The sequence below is a fragment of the Euprymna scolopes genome, chromosome 45 (assembly GCF_053919585.1).
Source record: "Euprymna scolopes isolate OS-2025 chromosome 45, ASM5391958v1, whole genome shotgun sequence".
In the NCBI taxonomy this organism is placed as follows: Eukaryota; Metazoa; Mollusca; class Cephalopoda; order Sepiida; family Sepiolidae; genus Euprymna; species Euprymna scolopes.
In genome coordinates, this window is record NC_136526.1 from 51,535,780 (window position 1) to 51,550,607 (window position 14,828).

Sequence of the window (14,828 nt, forward strand, 5' to 3'; positions counted from 1 at the left end):
TGGTTGTATCTCCTCTTAATAGCCATTCTGGTGTGGTTTCTTCACCGCTCAATATTCTGTTGAAACAACTGCTATAATGCCCATGTAATGATGTTAGTTGTTTCAGCCAGAAATTGGGGAGATTGTCTATGCCAGGCTTTTTGTAATTTGAGACGCCATTTAGCTTCGTTTTTATAGTGCCAGCTGTTATTTTTGGCTCCGGCATCTCTGGCTTATTTTCTAGGCTCCTCTCAATGGTATGGATCCATTGAGCCTCTTTGTTATGGGTAATCTCGTTCTCAAAGAGAGGCCTCCAATAATCCTCCAGCTCTTGCATTTTGGGCGGGTTATTCACCGTTATAGTGTCCCTTATTAGGTTACGGTAAAATAACCAAGCATTCTGCTTAAATGTTTTGTTTTCATGCTTTGCCCTATTCTTGCTTTCTCTTTTCTTAATGCGTTTGGAAAGTGCTGGGATTTTTCCTTCTAATTCTCTAGCTACGTTTTGTAGCTGTCCTGCTTTTGTACCATATTTCCTGCTGAGTTTGCTCCAGTGTGTGCTCGCATATGTTTTAACATATCTTGTTTCCTAGAAAACGATGAGCTGCATATTTCACAAGAATATGGTTTCTCTCCAGTATGTAGTCGCAGATGTTGAAACATATTCATTTTCTGTGTAAAAGAATGACCACAGATTTCACAAGAATATGGTTTATCTCCAGTATGTGTTCGTATATGTTGCAACATATTTATTTTCTGAGTAAAAGAATAACCACATACTTCACAAGAATATGGCTTCTCTCCAGTATGTGTTCTCATATGTTTTAACATAGCTTGTTTCTGTGTAAAAGAAGAACCACATATTTCACAAGAATATGGTTTCTCTCTAGTATGTATTCTCATATGTATTAACATATGTATTTTCTGTGTAAAAGAAGAACCACATACTTCACAAGAATATGGTTTCTCGCCAGTGTGTATTCGTATATGTTTTAACATAGCTTGTTTCTGTGTAAAAGAAAAACCACATATTTCACAAGAATATGGTTTCTCTCCAGTATGTGTTCGTATATGTTGCAGCATATGATGTTTCTGAGTAAAAGAGGAGCCACATATTTCGCAAGAATATGGTCTATCTCTAGTATGAATTCGCACATGTGTTAACATATTTTGTTTCTGTGTAAAAGAAGAACCACATACTTCACAATTATATGGTTTCTTTTCAATATCAGATTCAGACGTCATTTTCTAAGTAAATTGTTTTTAGATTATTCGAATTTGTGTTTTGTGCAAAAACGAAAAAATTGTAAAACAATGACAATTTTTTTCAATTTTCCTAGTATTTGAAATTTAGTAGATACTTTACAGTAGTCATGAGTAAAATGTTTCCTCACTTTTTAAATAACAATATTGTTTTTAAATTTTCTATATTATGTTCATAAGAAAACTGTGCGCCGTTGTGTTTATCAGTTCATTATTAGATATATGAACTTTACATCTATATAGATTTGGGGAATGAAACATGAATTTTATATTTAGTGATTTTTATACATCTTATTTGAACGAATTTTTGCAACAGTATTTCAGCTTCAAAAATCTAAGAGATGACGCAGTACATATACAGTTGGTAGAACAATTGTTTTCTTATATATTATTTTTCTATGTATTTATTGCTGAATATTCTCAAAAATAAAATAATTTTTTGAATAACTTTTTACTTCATATATGTATTATGCAAACAAAATCATTTATAAGATACTAAGAAAGTGTAAACACAGTTTGCTTTGATAATTGTGAATAATCTTGAGCAAATATATCATGTAAAATTGTATAAGTTTCCAAATAAATTAGTCATTAAATTTTAAATATATTGAAGATATTTATTGCGATAATTATCCAATAACTAAAGGGACAAATACTTTTTTCAACAAAAACACTGAGGTGATCAAACACATGTTTTATAATATATTTTTGTAAAATTCGATATAGTCAAAGGAGGAAATAGTATAGTTTCTATTGTTTTCAGCTTCTCACTCAAGGTAATTGGCGCTTGTTTTTATCTGTATTAATAGCTGGATACTCTACAAAATAAATAGGAAAATATAACTGTTTTGCAAACAATTATTTAAAAATATTAATGCACATTTTTAAATAGTAAGCTAAGGAAAGTATTTTAATAATCATATAGTATTTTATTAAGAAGTTTCAAATTCATTATTTACTAAATACAAAATATAAATACATTTGTTGCAATACTTATCTATTGATACAATGAATAAATTCTTCTTTATATAACTAAATTTACAAAAAATTCCTTCATTAGATTAAAAATGTAAAAGTTTAGCTTTTTAAGAATTTAGAGAAATCTACAAAAGTTTACAAAAAGAATTGTTCTGAATAATATTTGAATAATAATCTTTAAAATAATAATAACATTATTTTGAGTGCAACACTGTTCGTCTAATTTTTTTTCCAATGCATAAAAATAATATAACAATTCTTTTCCATTGGTTTTGGTTCACAAATTATTGTATAAAAATGACAAAATAGAAAAAAAAATAGAAAATATATTAAAATCAGCAATTCAATTCAGAAATAATTAATATTGGATAAAACGTAACCAAAGTACTATCACTCATTTTTTTACATATGTCATAAAATACTTACTCATTTTCTGTATTTCATTGTACTAAAATAAAAAATGAATAAAACATTATATGACCAAATAATGAATGCATCCCAAATTTTATTATAAAAAAACATCAGACATAAAATGAATGCTGACTTTCAAACAATATTGATTGACTGATGACTTGCAAACAATATTGATTGAATGATGACTTGCAAACAATATTGATTGAATGATGACTTGCAAACAATATTGGTTGAATGATGACTTGCAAACAATAATGGTTGAATGATGACTTGCAAACAATAATGGTTGAATGATGACTTGCAAACAATAATGGTTGAATGATGACTTGCAAACAATAATGGTTGAATGATGACTTGCAAACAATAATGGTTGAATGATGACTTGCAAACAATAATGGTTGAATGATGACTTCCAAACAATAATGGTTGAATGATGACTTGCAAACAATAATGGTTGAATGATGACTTGCAAACAATATTGATTGAATGATGACTTGCAAACAATATTGGTTGAATGATGACTTGCAAACAATAATGGTTGAATGATGACTTGCAAACAATAATGGTTGAATGATGACTTCCAAACAATAATGGTTGAATGATGACTTGCAAACAATAATGGTTGAATGATGACTTGCAAACAATATTGATTGAATGATGACTTGCAAACAATAATGGTTGAATGATGACTTGCAAACAATAATGGTTGAATGATGACTTCCAAACAATAATGGTTGAATGATGACTTGCAAACAATAATGGTTGAATGATGACTTGCAAACAATATTGATTGAATGCTGACTTGCAAACAATAATGGTTGAATGATGACTTGCAAACAATATTGATTGAATGATGACTTGCACACAATAATGGTTGACTGATGACTTGCAAACAATAATGGTTGAATAATTACTTGCAAACAATAATGATTGAATGATGACTTGCAAACAATATTGATTGAAGGGTGACTTGCAAACAATATTGGTTGACTGATGACTTGCAAACAATAATGATTGAATGATGACTTGCAAACAATAATGGTTGAATGATGACTTGCAAACAATAATGGTTGAATGATGACTTCCAAACAATAATGGTTGACTGATGACTTGCAAACAATAATGTTTGAATGATGACTTGCAAACAATAATGGTTGAATGATGACTTGCAAACAATAATGGTTGAATGATGACTTCCAAACAATAATGGTTGAATGATGACTTGCAAACAATAATGGTTGAATGATGACTTGCAAACAATATTGATTGAATGATGACTTGCAAACAATATTGGTTGAATGATGACTTGCAAACAATAATGGTTGAATGATGACTTGCAAACAATAATGGTTGAATGATGACTTCCAAACAATAATGGTTGAATGATGACTTGCAAACAATAATGGTTGAATGATGACTTGCAAACAATATTCATTGAATGATGACTTGCAAACAATAATGGTTGAATGATGACTTGCAAACAATAATGGTTGAATGATGACTTCCAAACAATAATGGTTGAATGATGACTTGCAAACAATAATGGTTGAATGATGACTTGCAAACAATATTGATTGAATGCTGACTTGCAAACAATAATGGTTGAATGATGACTTGCAAACAATATTGATTGAATGATGACTTGCACACAATAATGGTTGACTGATGACTTGCAAACAATAATGGTTGAATAATTACTTGCAAACAATAATGATTGAATGATGACTTGCAAACAATATTGATTGAAGGGTGACTTGCAAACAATATTGGTTGACTGATGACTTGCAAACAATAATGATTGAATGATGACTTGCAAACAATAATGGTTGAATGATGACTTGCAAACAATAATGGTTGAATGATGACTTCCAAACAATAATGGTTGACTGATGACTTGCAAACAATAATGTTTGAATGATGACTTGCAAACAATAATGGTTGAATGATGACTTGCAAACAATAATGGTTGAATGACTTGCAAACAATAATGATTAAATGATTACTTGCAAACATATTGGTTGAATGCTGACTTGCACACAATAATGGTTGAATGATGACTTGAATCATCGAATGGGAGATGTATGAGAGAAACTAGCAATAATACAAGTTTGCCCATGGGTGACTACGCATATGACCCACCAACAAGTCATGAACCTCATACCGCATGTGTGCCATGGATTTTTTGTCAATTCCTTGTCCACAAGTATAAATATAAAATAAAATAAAACACGGGAAAAACACAGATTCCAATACTTCACATACATATTGGTTTGAATCTGGGTGTGTGTGAAACTACCCTCTAAATGCTGAGGTTCATATTTATATCTACTGTCAAGACTGTCTTCATTGGTTATGCGATCAATTCATCTCTTGTTGTCGAAGGTCCAAACCATGATCCGTTTTCAGTGGCATTCAAACACCTACTTCACCCATCATCAACCGTTGCCTGCTGCTAACTACCCATCCATTGCAAACGACTGCTAACTGTCAGCTAACTACCCAGTGTTGCGACTCAAGTCCCCCACCCCAGCCACCCGGACGCTGCCCTTCCCTCTCTATGTATCTCACTGATTTTTTCCCCATCAAGTGTCATTTATTCTCTGTTTTATATTTATATATATATATACACATATATATATATATATATATATATATATATATATATATATATAGTGTGTGTGTAGTAGTAGTAGTAGTAGTAGTAGTAGTATATATATATATATATATATATATATATGTGTATATATAGTGTGTGTGTAGTAGTAGTAGTAGTAGAGGTAAAATAAAGCTGAAAAATATATATGTGTATGTATATATATATATTCCAGGTTAAAAATATCCCAAAATAAAAACTATTGAATTTCAATAAAATTGTTAATAGTGCTTAATGAAAAATAAATAATATACCTGTAACCTAGTTCTTTTTTAGTCTTCTGACAAGAAGCATTTGGCTTCGAAATGCCATGGTATCAAGAATTCTTATAATATTCCTTATTGAACTGACGAATAAATGGTACTATATATATTGTGAAATATATATATATATATATATATATATATATATGATGCTCATATTTTGTATAAGGCTGATTTTTCACTTCTTCTGATGAGAAGCGTTTAACTTTGAAATGCCATGAGGTAAAAATAAAGAAAGCTCTACTCTGTTAAGGGGAGTAAACAAACAGAATAAGTAAAGGAGATGAAGAGTAAAGTTACATAAGAACTTTATTGCATTATCTAGTCAATAAGGGTTAGGGAAAGAGGAATAAGAGAGAAAACATTTAAGGCCACGGCATTTCGAAGCTAACTGCTAAAAAAGAAGGATCAAAAGCCGGCATTATGCAAAGCTAAAAAGACAACACCAACTTTGAAAACATTCAAATTAGAAATGGAAATATTTTGGAAACTGTCAAATCTAAAAGTTCGATTTAAAAATACCAACAGATTCATTGTTTATCACTTCCTATCTTTTTGTTTATTGTAAGATATTTTCTAGCTGTCCATTGCCCCCCCCCCCCCCGCCTCTCTCAGCACTTCGTGGCCCGGTCATCTTCATAGTATCATGCCTGGGATTCGTGTGAAAGAGACCAACAATAATTGTCAATCCCTAGAAGTACCAGGAGATACAGTACCCTTAATTCTATAAGTAAACATAAAAAAACACCTAAGTAACTCTCTCAGCACTTCGTGACCCAGTCATCTTCATAGTATCATGCATGGAATTCGTGTGAAAGAGACCAACAATAATTGTCAATCCCTAGAAGTACCACATGATACAGTACCCTTAATTCTATAAGTAAACATAAAAAACACCAAAGTAACTTACATAATTAGTAAAGAGAACTTTATTATCTCTCTCTTATGTGAATAAATTCCATTCATAAACCCAAACATAAAAACTCTCAGTGAAGTCTCTCTATTAAGTATTACATAAAAGGAAGTTTTATTTGTCTAGTACAACTGATGACAGATAACGGCCAGAGTAGACCAGAGCAGACGAAGTAAAACAAAGTAACTCCTAGACAAACCGTTGATTACAAAAGGAAATGACGACAACAGCGGTAGCAAAAGAAGTAGAAGACTAAAAGAAGTAGAAGAATAAAAATTCATTTATTATATCTATAATGGGGAAAAAGCTATCGTGTGTGATTAATAATAGAGAATGAATTTGTGTATGAAACGCAGAAGCTGTGGCATACAAAGAAGCAACAATAAATATTCCACATATAAAGAGTTACTGCTACTAAGAGAAAGCTCCTTTCTATTAAACGTTTTCATTATTAAACTCATCTGCCTTTACAAGTAACATGATTAGGAGCAAATCTGTAGAAAAAAATTCACAAGATTGCTGAGAAGTGTGTGGGATCTGTTTATTGTGCTAAGAACCTTTTCACCCAACAGTATATATGTGTACAAATCCACCATAATAATATAAAAATAATCTAATATATTTAATATGGAACACCGAAAGAAATACTGGTAGAGGTGACCTCATTTGACACTTCGCGACAGAAGTTAGGCATGATTGGCTTGTCTGGAGCAAGAGATAAGTAATCTTAGAAATAAAACTCATGCCCGGTGTAATGATAACAGCAATTCACACACAAAAAACTTCCTCACTGGATGAAGATGAAGGGGACGTAGACACATACTTCTATAATTCCATGCTCCATCTTGTAAATGTGTGTATAGATAGTATTTTAAAGTAAAATTCCTTTTTATGGTATCTGTTGTTTATTAAATTGTTAGGTGAAACTACAGAATAGTTAAAAATCTCCTCTCCCATTGTTAAGAATAGCCTTCTTAGCAATATTTTTTCAGCACGGTCTGTAAACTGCGCAAGTACCAATTTCCTTAAAGTTTCTAAACATTTTCCATTTATGTTTCATTCATTTTTTTTTCTTTTTTTTAAAAAACAAAAAATATACATTTTTGTTGAAATTATCATTATCCAATATACAAAGCTCGACCCAGGAAAAGCATAAGTTGGAATCAAGGCACCACCGTTTCAGCAGTACACCAAACCTTGTAATGGATGTGGAGAGACTTCACACCCTAGAAGTCAACAAACTGCAATGATTGTTCATTGGCTGGACTAAGTTTGGAGTCATGGGGCACATAAAGAAGTAAGTATTTATTTGCTTTCCCACGAAAGCAAATTAGACACAAGGTCAGTTTTTAATGTGGGGAGAAAAACCAGCTCCTCCAAAAAGGCGGGCACTCTAGCAGTCTTCAAATAAATAGCAATTATCTGGTATAAAGGGTTCCCTCACATTGACCAAACCTAATTGACTTCAAAACGGCCTGGCTCGGAAGGCCAGGTGTTTGCATTACCTATGCCAGGGATCATAAAGAAGTATGCTGTAAAATATGGAACATAAAATGGAAGCCATGAGCGAAATGTCAAATAGAGTCATTCATGTTCACCAACATAGCTCCAAATAGCTATTCTAGTCACAAGACTAGCAGGTTCAATAAAACATAGCAAATGAATGTGTCTCACCTTGAATGGAATGGGGAACACTTCAGATAAGTACTCTCCACTCTCAGTGACAGTGGAAATAATCATAGCCCCTGGAACTCGTGCAAAGTTTTGACAGATACCAAAGAGACTGGTCAGTCAGCATGGTCATCACATCTCTGTTTTTGTAGACACAGGAATGCAGACTTGTGCAAGTACATTTGAGAGAAACTTGTGAACCCAGATATGTACCTCGTGTAAACTATATATTAAATAAAAGGCATAAACAGCAAACAATTACAGAACACAGATGTCAAATTTTTATGCATCATACAAAGCAGGCTCTATATATATAAGGCAACAAATTTTAGATCTATTTGTTGTAACCTGTCTTGAAGTATTTGCATTCATTACCTTCTAATTTCCTAACCTTGCTTTCACAGAATATCTCATTAATGAAGATAAAGAAAATGGCAACTTATGGATGCTTGTTCTTATCATGTATCCCGATGAAAAAGGTGAAGAGGGACGTAGACACATATGTCGTACTGGGGATAATATAACCAGGCACACCAACTATCTGGAGAACATGTATGGTGGTTATGTCAGTAATGGACAAATCTCTAGAGTGCACGGTGGATCTATAAAAGTTGAATGCTGTCATGCGAGAGACACACCAGACGTTATCCTAATTCAATCAGATTTTAATGATTTAGGCACACGGAAAATAGGTCCTTAATGCATAGAATAGGTACCACAGTCAACTGCAATCCCTAGTTGCACTACATTCATTACCAGGTGGAGTTAATGTAGGTACTATTAAGCCCCTCGAGAGTTCCTTGGAGCAGGGGATGGATATATCTATCGTTTTAGATGACGTCATTGTAGATATGCTTAATAAAATCCAATGCATGAATAACAGTTACCTATGAAAACACTAAATGGAGTCATCATTCTGGCACACAACTGACTACATCACTTACTGCATAGGCTAAAGGATTGTATTTAATCTGGACAAGTGTCATTAGTGAAATGAAGGTGAAGTTCGCAAAATTTTTGGTCACCTCAAATGGTGTTAAACCCATGAAAATCATACCAGAAGCTATTATTCACTTTCTTACATTCACAAATATCACTAGGGATTGGTCCTGTTATGACTCATGAATCAGGTGTTATGACCAACTTTCAGGAACTGTTGACTACAAAAACAGAAAGTTCTATTAGGAGAAAGCACTCGAGTCCCTATTCGAAAAATCAAAGAGAGAGATAGTGAAGAGGATTAAGAAGGGCGTCCAAATGTTTGAAAGAAGTGACAACACTGGTGACAGATTACATCAACACATGCATATCGTATATTTCAAAAGCAACTCGGGTGTGAAAATGTATTGATTTGTAAGGAATGCCACCGAAAACTCATTTGGATCATGCTTACAAATGATGCGAAATGATGCCAGTGGAAAGAGAAGCTTTACTCTTTCTCAACAGGCTGGAATTTTACTGAATGTTGAGACTAAACTGTCTGAATTTGCTGGTTACAGTTAATCACCTGCTACTAATAAAAATGTTGTCAAACCAGGTCTTGCAAAATATTAAAAAAAAACTAACTGTTGAATTTCAGAGAAAAAACACTAATGTACAAATTCCAGGTAAAACATTGCTTTGAAAACTTTATTTCACCCATGATTTGGCATCTTAATATGCAGCAGGTACCCCACCAAAAATTCCTGAATAAATGATCGATATTGCAGTAAAAAACACTTTTTTTTGTTGATGTACAGAAGTGACCCTCAGCTGAAGGCTGTCACATGCGAAGAATCATCATCATGGTAAAACAGATGAAGAATACAAGATCCAAAGAAATCTAATTTAAAATAGTTTTCCCCAGTCTTGCGATGTAAACCCATCCTCAGCTCAGGTATTCTGTGAGAAGAATTATACTAATTACATCAAGGAACGTCAAAAGAGTATACAACACCTTAGTACTGTACTTTACTTATTTCAAAAGCAACTTGGATGTTATCTCTTCAAATGGAGAAACACCATTTGAGTCCCAGGAAAGCTAATTCATCAGTCATGAACGTCTGTGCTATGATGAAGCTGCTAAGCATCACTATCGCATCACAATACTTTTATCCGACCTATATCAATACGAAAGCGAAACATAATAATTTGGACGCGCCCCTGTTGTAAAAAAAAAATAAATAATAAAAAAACATCTAAAAGCAATTAAATTACAGTTATACTTACTTTTTGGTTGACAATCTGTTTTCAACAACGAAACGATTATAAGATGAGTTAATTAGCACGAAACGAGTTTGACGAGTTTTAAGATTTTAAGATGGCGACCGGAAAAGCAAGCTCGCAGAAAACATTTTTTTTTAGTTCAAATTTTGTTTTTATTTTTTGTTGTATTGTGTTAAATTAAAAAATATTTTAATGCTAAAAATTATTGACGATCCGACACATTACTTGAGCCATTGTTTGTTGACTACGTCATGCCACGTCATAGGAAATAGACGATGTTATTCAATTACGTTACACATTTTTAAAACTATTTATTTACATACATATTTCCTCAGAAAAAAAAAATATATATATTAAATGTAAGATATCTTGAATGTTTTTTGACATAATGAATCTTTAATGTAAGATTTATTTAATGCTTTTCACAAAAATAATTTATATTAAATGTAAGATAATTTTGGGAACTTACTGCACTACACGGACGGCGCCATTGTTAGGGGCGATAACTCCTATTACATCATGGTTAAATAACATGGCAAATAAATAACAAACAAGATATTTTTTCCGAACACCGAAATATTTGAAACCCAAAATATTTATTGTATAAAAAATTATCAAAATATAATTGCAAAAACATTCATTGAAACGTCTGTGTAAAAAATATAATTTTAATATAACAATTTTGGAACTAAAGCAACATTGGATTCTTATTTTTACCTGAGATATTTTTTTGAATTAAAGTAAAATTATACTTTTCCCCGAAGAATTTAATGATTTAAATGAAACATTTTTCGAATTAAATCAACATTGCAAATGCAATTTTTTCCGAAACATTTTTGGTAATCTGGAAGAAAGAGAGAACCTGTTTCCTCCGTTTGACTATAGGTGGCGTTACTGTCTGTCCACCCAGTTACGGAAGAACAAAATGTATATAATGGCACCCTTGGAATAAAAATAAATGTTTTTGTTATATTTTAATTTTAAACATGTTTTTTTTTGTTGCAAACATATTTAAGTTTTATTTTTTCAAACATATTTACGTTTTTTTTTTTTTTGTTTTTGCAAATATATTTAAGTTTTATTTTTCCAAACATTTACGTTTTGTTGCTTGTTTATTTTCAAACATTTACGGTTTTTTTTTTCGTTTTTTTTGTGTTCTTTGCAAGCATAAACTAAATGTTTTTGCTATATTTTTCTTTTAAACATATTTATGGGTACAACCGTTTTACTGCCAGTATTTTTTACGCTCTTATACTAAAAAAAAAAAATCAACGTTTTTTCTTTCATCTTTGTCCATGGACCCCCCCCCCTTTTCTTAATTTTTCTGCACTTATTTTACCTTTTCCGCGAGTATTTATATATATATATATATATATATATATATATATATATATATATATATATATATATATATATATATTTGAAAAAGAATATTGTAAAACCTGAATCTTACTTGAAACTAAAATTAAAAAATAAGCACCATTAGATCAGATTTTCAAGTTAAATTCTATCTTATCTTTTATTTTTTGAATTCTTAGATGAAAGTGCAGAATACTTAACGGTACCTATGTACTTATCGTACCGGCTATTTTTAATTCAAGTTAAATTCAAGTGTTTATTTCACTTACCTTGAAGTTGGGTATCTATAAATATAAAAGCGAAAATGTTTGTATGTGTGTTCACTTTTTCTGTATGTCTACAAAAGGCTTTTTTCAGAGAAGTGGTTGTTGGTCGGTTTACAACTTTTTAAAACTTTTTATATCACATATAAATCGTAATATCTTACAGTTAACAACAAAGCACGCCTGTCTATTTAATTTGCTCGATTTCGGGAAGATAGATATTCAACATTTGTCGCTCGCCGCATGTGGGTTAGTCTTTTTCCTATAACATCTTGGGAAAATAAAAATAAAAAAAAGCGTTCCTGCTGTAAATGAAATACTATCCCGCAGTCAAACTTGACCTCATTAACTCATTAAAATGGGCACCTGCCAAATCCAAGTAATTAAATAAATTCAAACGTGTTTCCGTTAGCATCTTGCGGTGGGGCAATCGTTAACGTCGCACTTTGTTTTTTCACACTTTAATTTACAACTTTGCCTCAACGGTTCGGGTTCGATCCTCATACTTACCTACCAAAACATTTTTTAACCCTCCCCCCCCCCGGAGTTTCCACACACACCTCCAAACACCCAGGCAACGCCGGGTACCCCTCGCTAGTCTATATATATAAAAGCGAAAATGTATGTATGTATGTATGTTTGGATGTCTGCTAAAAACTTTCGACAGACGCTACGAAAATTCACAAACTCGGTATCACATCGAAGCTCGGAAAATATCGAAAAATTGGCCAAAAACGTTAACTTTTTCACCCCGAAATCGACAATTTTCGACGGGGTGGGGGGGGTCAACAAAAATGGTCCTCTCGTGGCAATAACCGATTCTACGCATGCGTCAGATGACGTCGTAACCTGATTTACTTTAAATAGTTGAAAAACTGAACAAATTTCATGTACATCGTGTTAGCTCAGTTGGTTAAGGCCTTGGTTCATTATGTAAACGTTTTGGGTTCGAATCGTGGTGTGAGATTTTTTTTTTAAAGATATCTGAGCAGCCTGAGTCAAGGAGAGCTGAGCAGGGCACTTGGTTTATGTATATTCAGTCATTCTTGATTGCGCCTCACTTACATCTTGTCAAAACAGTTTGGGTTAGATGTTCAATACTGCTGCATTGGAAGCAGCGTGCATCCCTGCCCCCTGTCACTGCAACTTTTCACAAAATGACCCCGCTGGCAACAGCAGAAACATCTCCCATTAGTTGTGGGGTTCAGACTAGATGTTTCCCTGTACTATTCTGGGTTGTCTGTACTGCCATCACAACTGGTTCCCCTAGGGCCTCATCATCTTTGATGAGGGTTCAAGCACGGTCCAGCAGGTGTTACTTTACATGGGGCCGGCCACAAATGCATATGCATATGTCTGTTCCGATACTCCACCACCAAACAGGATTGCAAGTTTTTTTCAGCTCAGCAAAAAAAAACACTCACAGTTTCTGATGGCATGAGTCTCCTCAAAGCGAATTTCTCTTAAGCTGTACACAGATCCATGGCAAATGCTTTGTACAGTGCATTTTTAATTACGGTCAATTCAGTCTTCTCGGCAGCAGGCAGTTGTTGATATACATTGAAGGTGCCTCCAGCCAATCTCAAGAGAATCATTCCGTGTATCCTCTTTACTTCACAGAGGTTGCACATCAACTCGATCCTTTCGACCCAGTCAACAACAGATGTGAAACCGTCAAATTCGGATATCAAAAAAATAAAAATATACAATGACTGAAAAAAACTCCACATGGAAGGAAACTGGTGCTGGTAGCAACAATCAGCCGGAAATGACTAAAAAATTGCCAAGAATTGTTGAAATAACTTGTTGAAATAACGTGTTGCCGATTTTTCCTTTCAAAAAAATAAATAAAATAAAAATAAATTAATTCTTGCAACAGTTGCTTTCTATCAGTCGTTAAACAAAATGCCGGTTGTACGAGCCTTATTCAAGCCTCGCACAAAACACACATTCATATTTCAAGCTGTCATATACATACGCGCACACAAGCATATGCGCCCACGTCCACACACATACACATATTCACGTTTGCGTACATACATTCACATTCACGTATATATACACACACGCTTACGTATACACATGTATTCACACATGCGCACACGAACGCACACATGGACGACGTCACTTCCGCTTTCTAAGGAAATACACATGCGCAAAAGACACTCCAGAAACGAGTATAAAACAAGGAGACAAGCTGTTTCTAATCCTTTTAGGACTAGTTCTCGGCTAGAGAGGTTGGGCTAACCAACCGCCTCCCCTTCGGGAAGCGCACGCTCGTGCGCATCAACACCCCTGCGACTACATATGGGGCACGAGCTAACGGACTGTATACACCGTCTCACTCTTTCTCTCTCCATCTACTATTGGTCCCTAAGAACACCTTTGCGTAGCTGACTACTAACTGATGTCAACTCTCCTATCCACTCTTTTGTCTACACGCTGGACTATCATTCTCAATTTTCACTACAACACTTATTTCTCTCTCCACGCACGAACAAACGATAGTGACCCAAACTTGAGATGAAAACACATGTCCTTTTCTTGCTACAACACCAGTCCTGCAACGAACATTGGTTACATATGCGCAGACATGTTATAACTAAAACGTTCATTTCTTTCAACAGCAAATAAACGACGTTTATCTTATCCATTAATTGAGTCTTTGTTTCCTTCAATTCAATGTCATTCGTTTCATTATTTTCTTGTGGCGAGCTAGGGTATTATACTCTGGTCCGCTACATGGTTGACTTTATTTCCTTCCTTTTGTCCCCTCTTCCACTTCTCAGACCGTTTTTATTCATTTTTCCCATCACATAACCTGTAAACATGTGATGGGTTTGGTATAAAAGCTCAGTCAATCCTCA

The 14,828-nt window shown here is 33.5% G+C and overlaps 1 long non-coding RNA gene across 1 annotated transcript; it reads right to left on the minus strand.

The window, feature by feature from the left end:
* Positions 1-529: 529 nt before the first annotated feature.
* LOC145269616 (uncharacterized) lies at positions 530-10,428 on the minus strand. Its single transcript, XR_013865136.1, has 3 exons — positions 10,343-10,428; positions 2,647-2,668; positions 530-2,060 (listed from the first exon to the last, which is right to left on the minus strand). It is a non-coding gene; the product is annotated as an uncharacterized LOC145269616 (long non-coding RNA).
* Between the last annotated feature and the right edge of the window lie 4,400 nt (positions 10,429-14,828).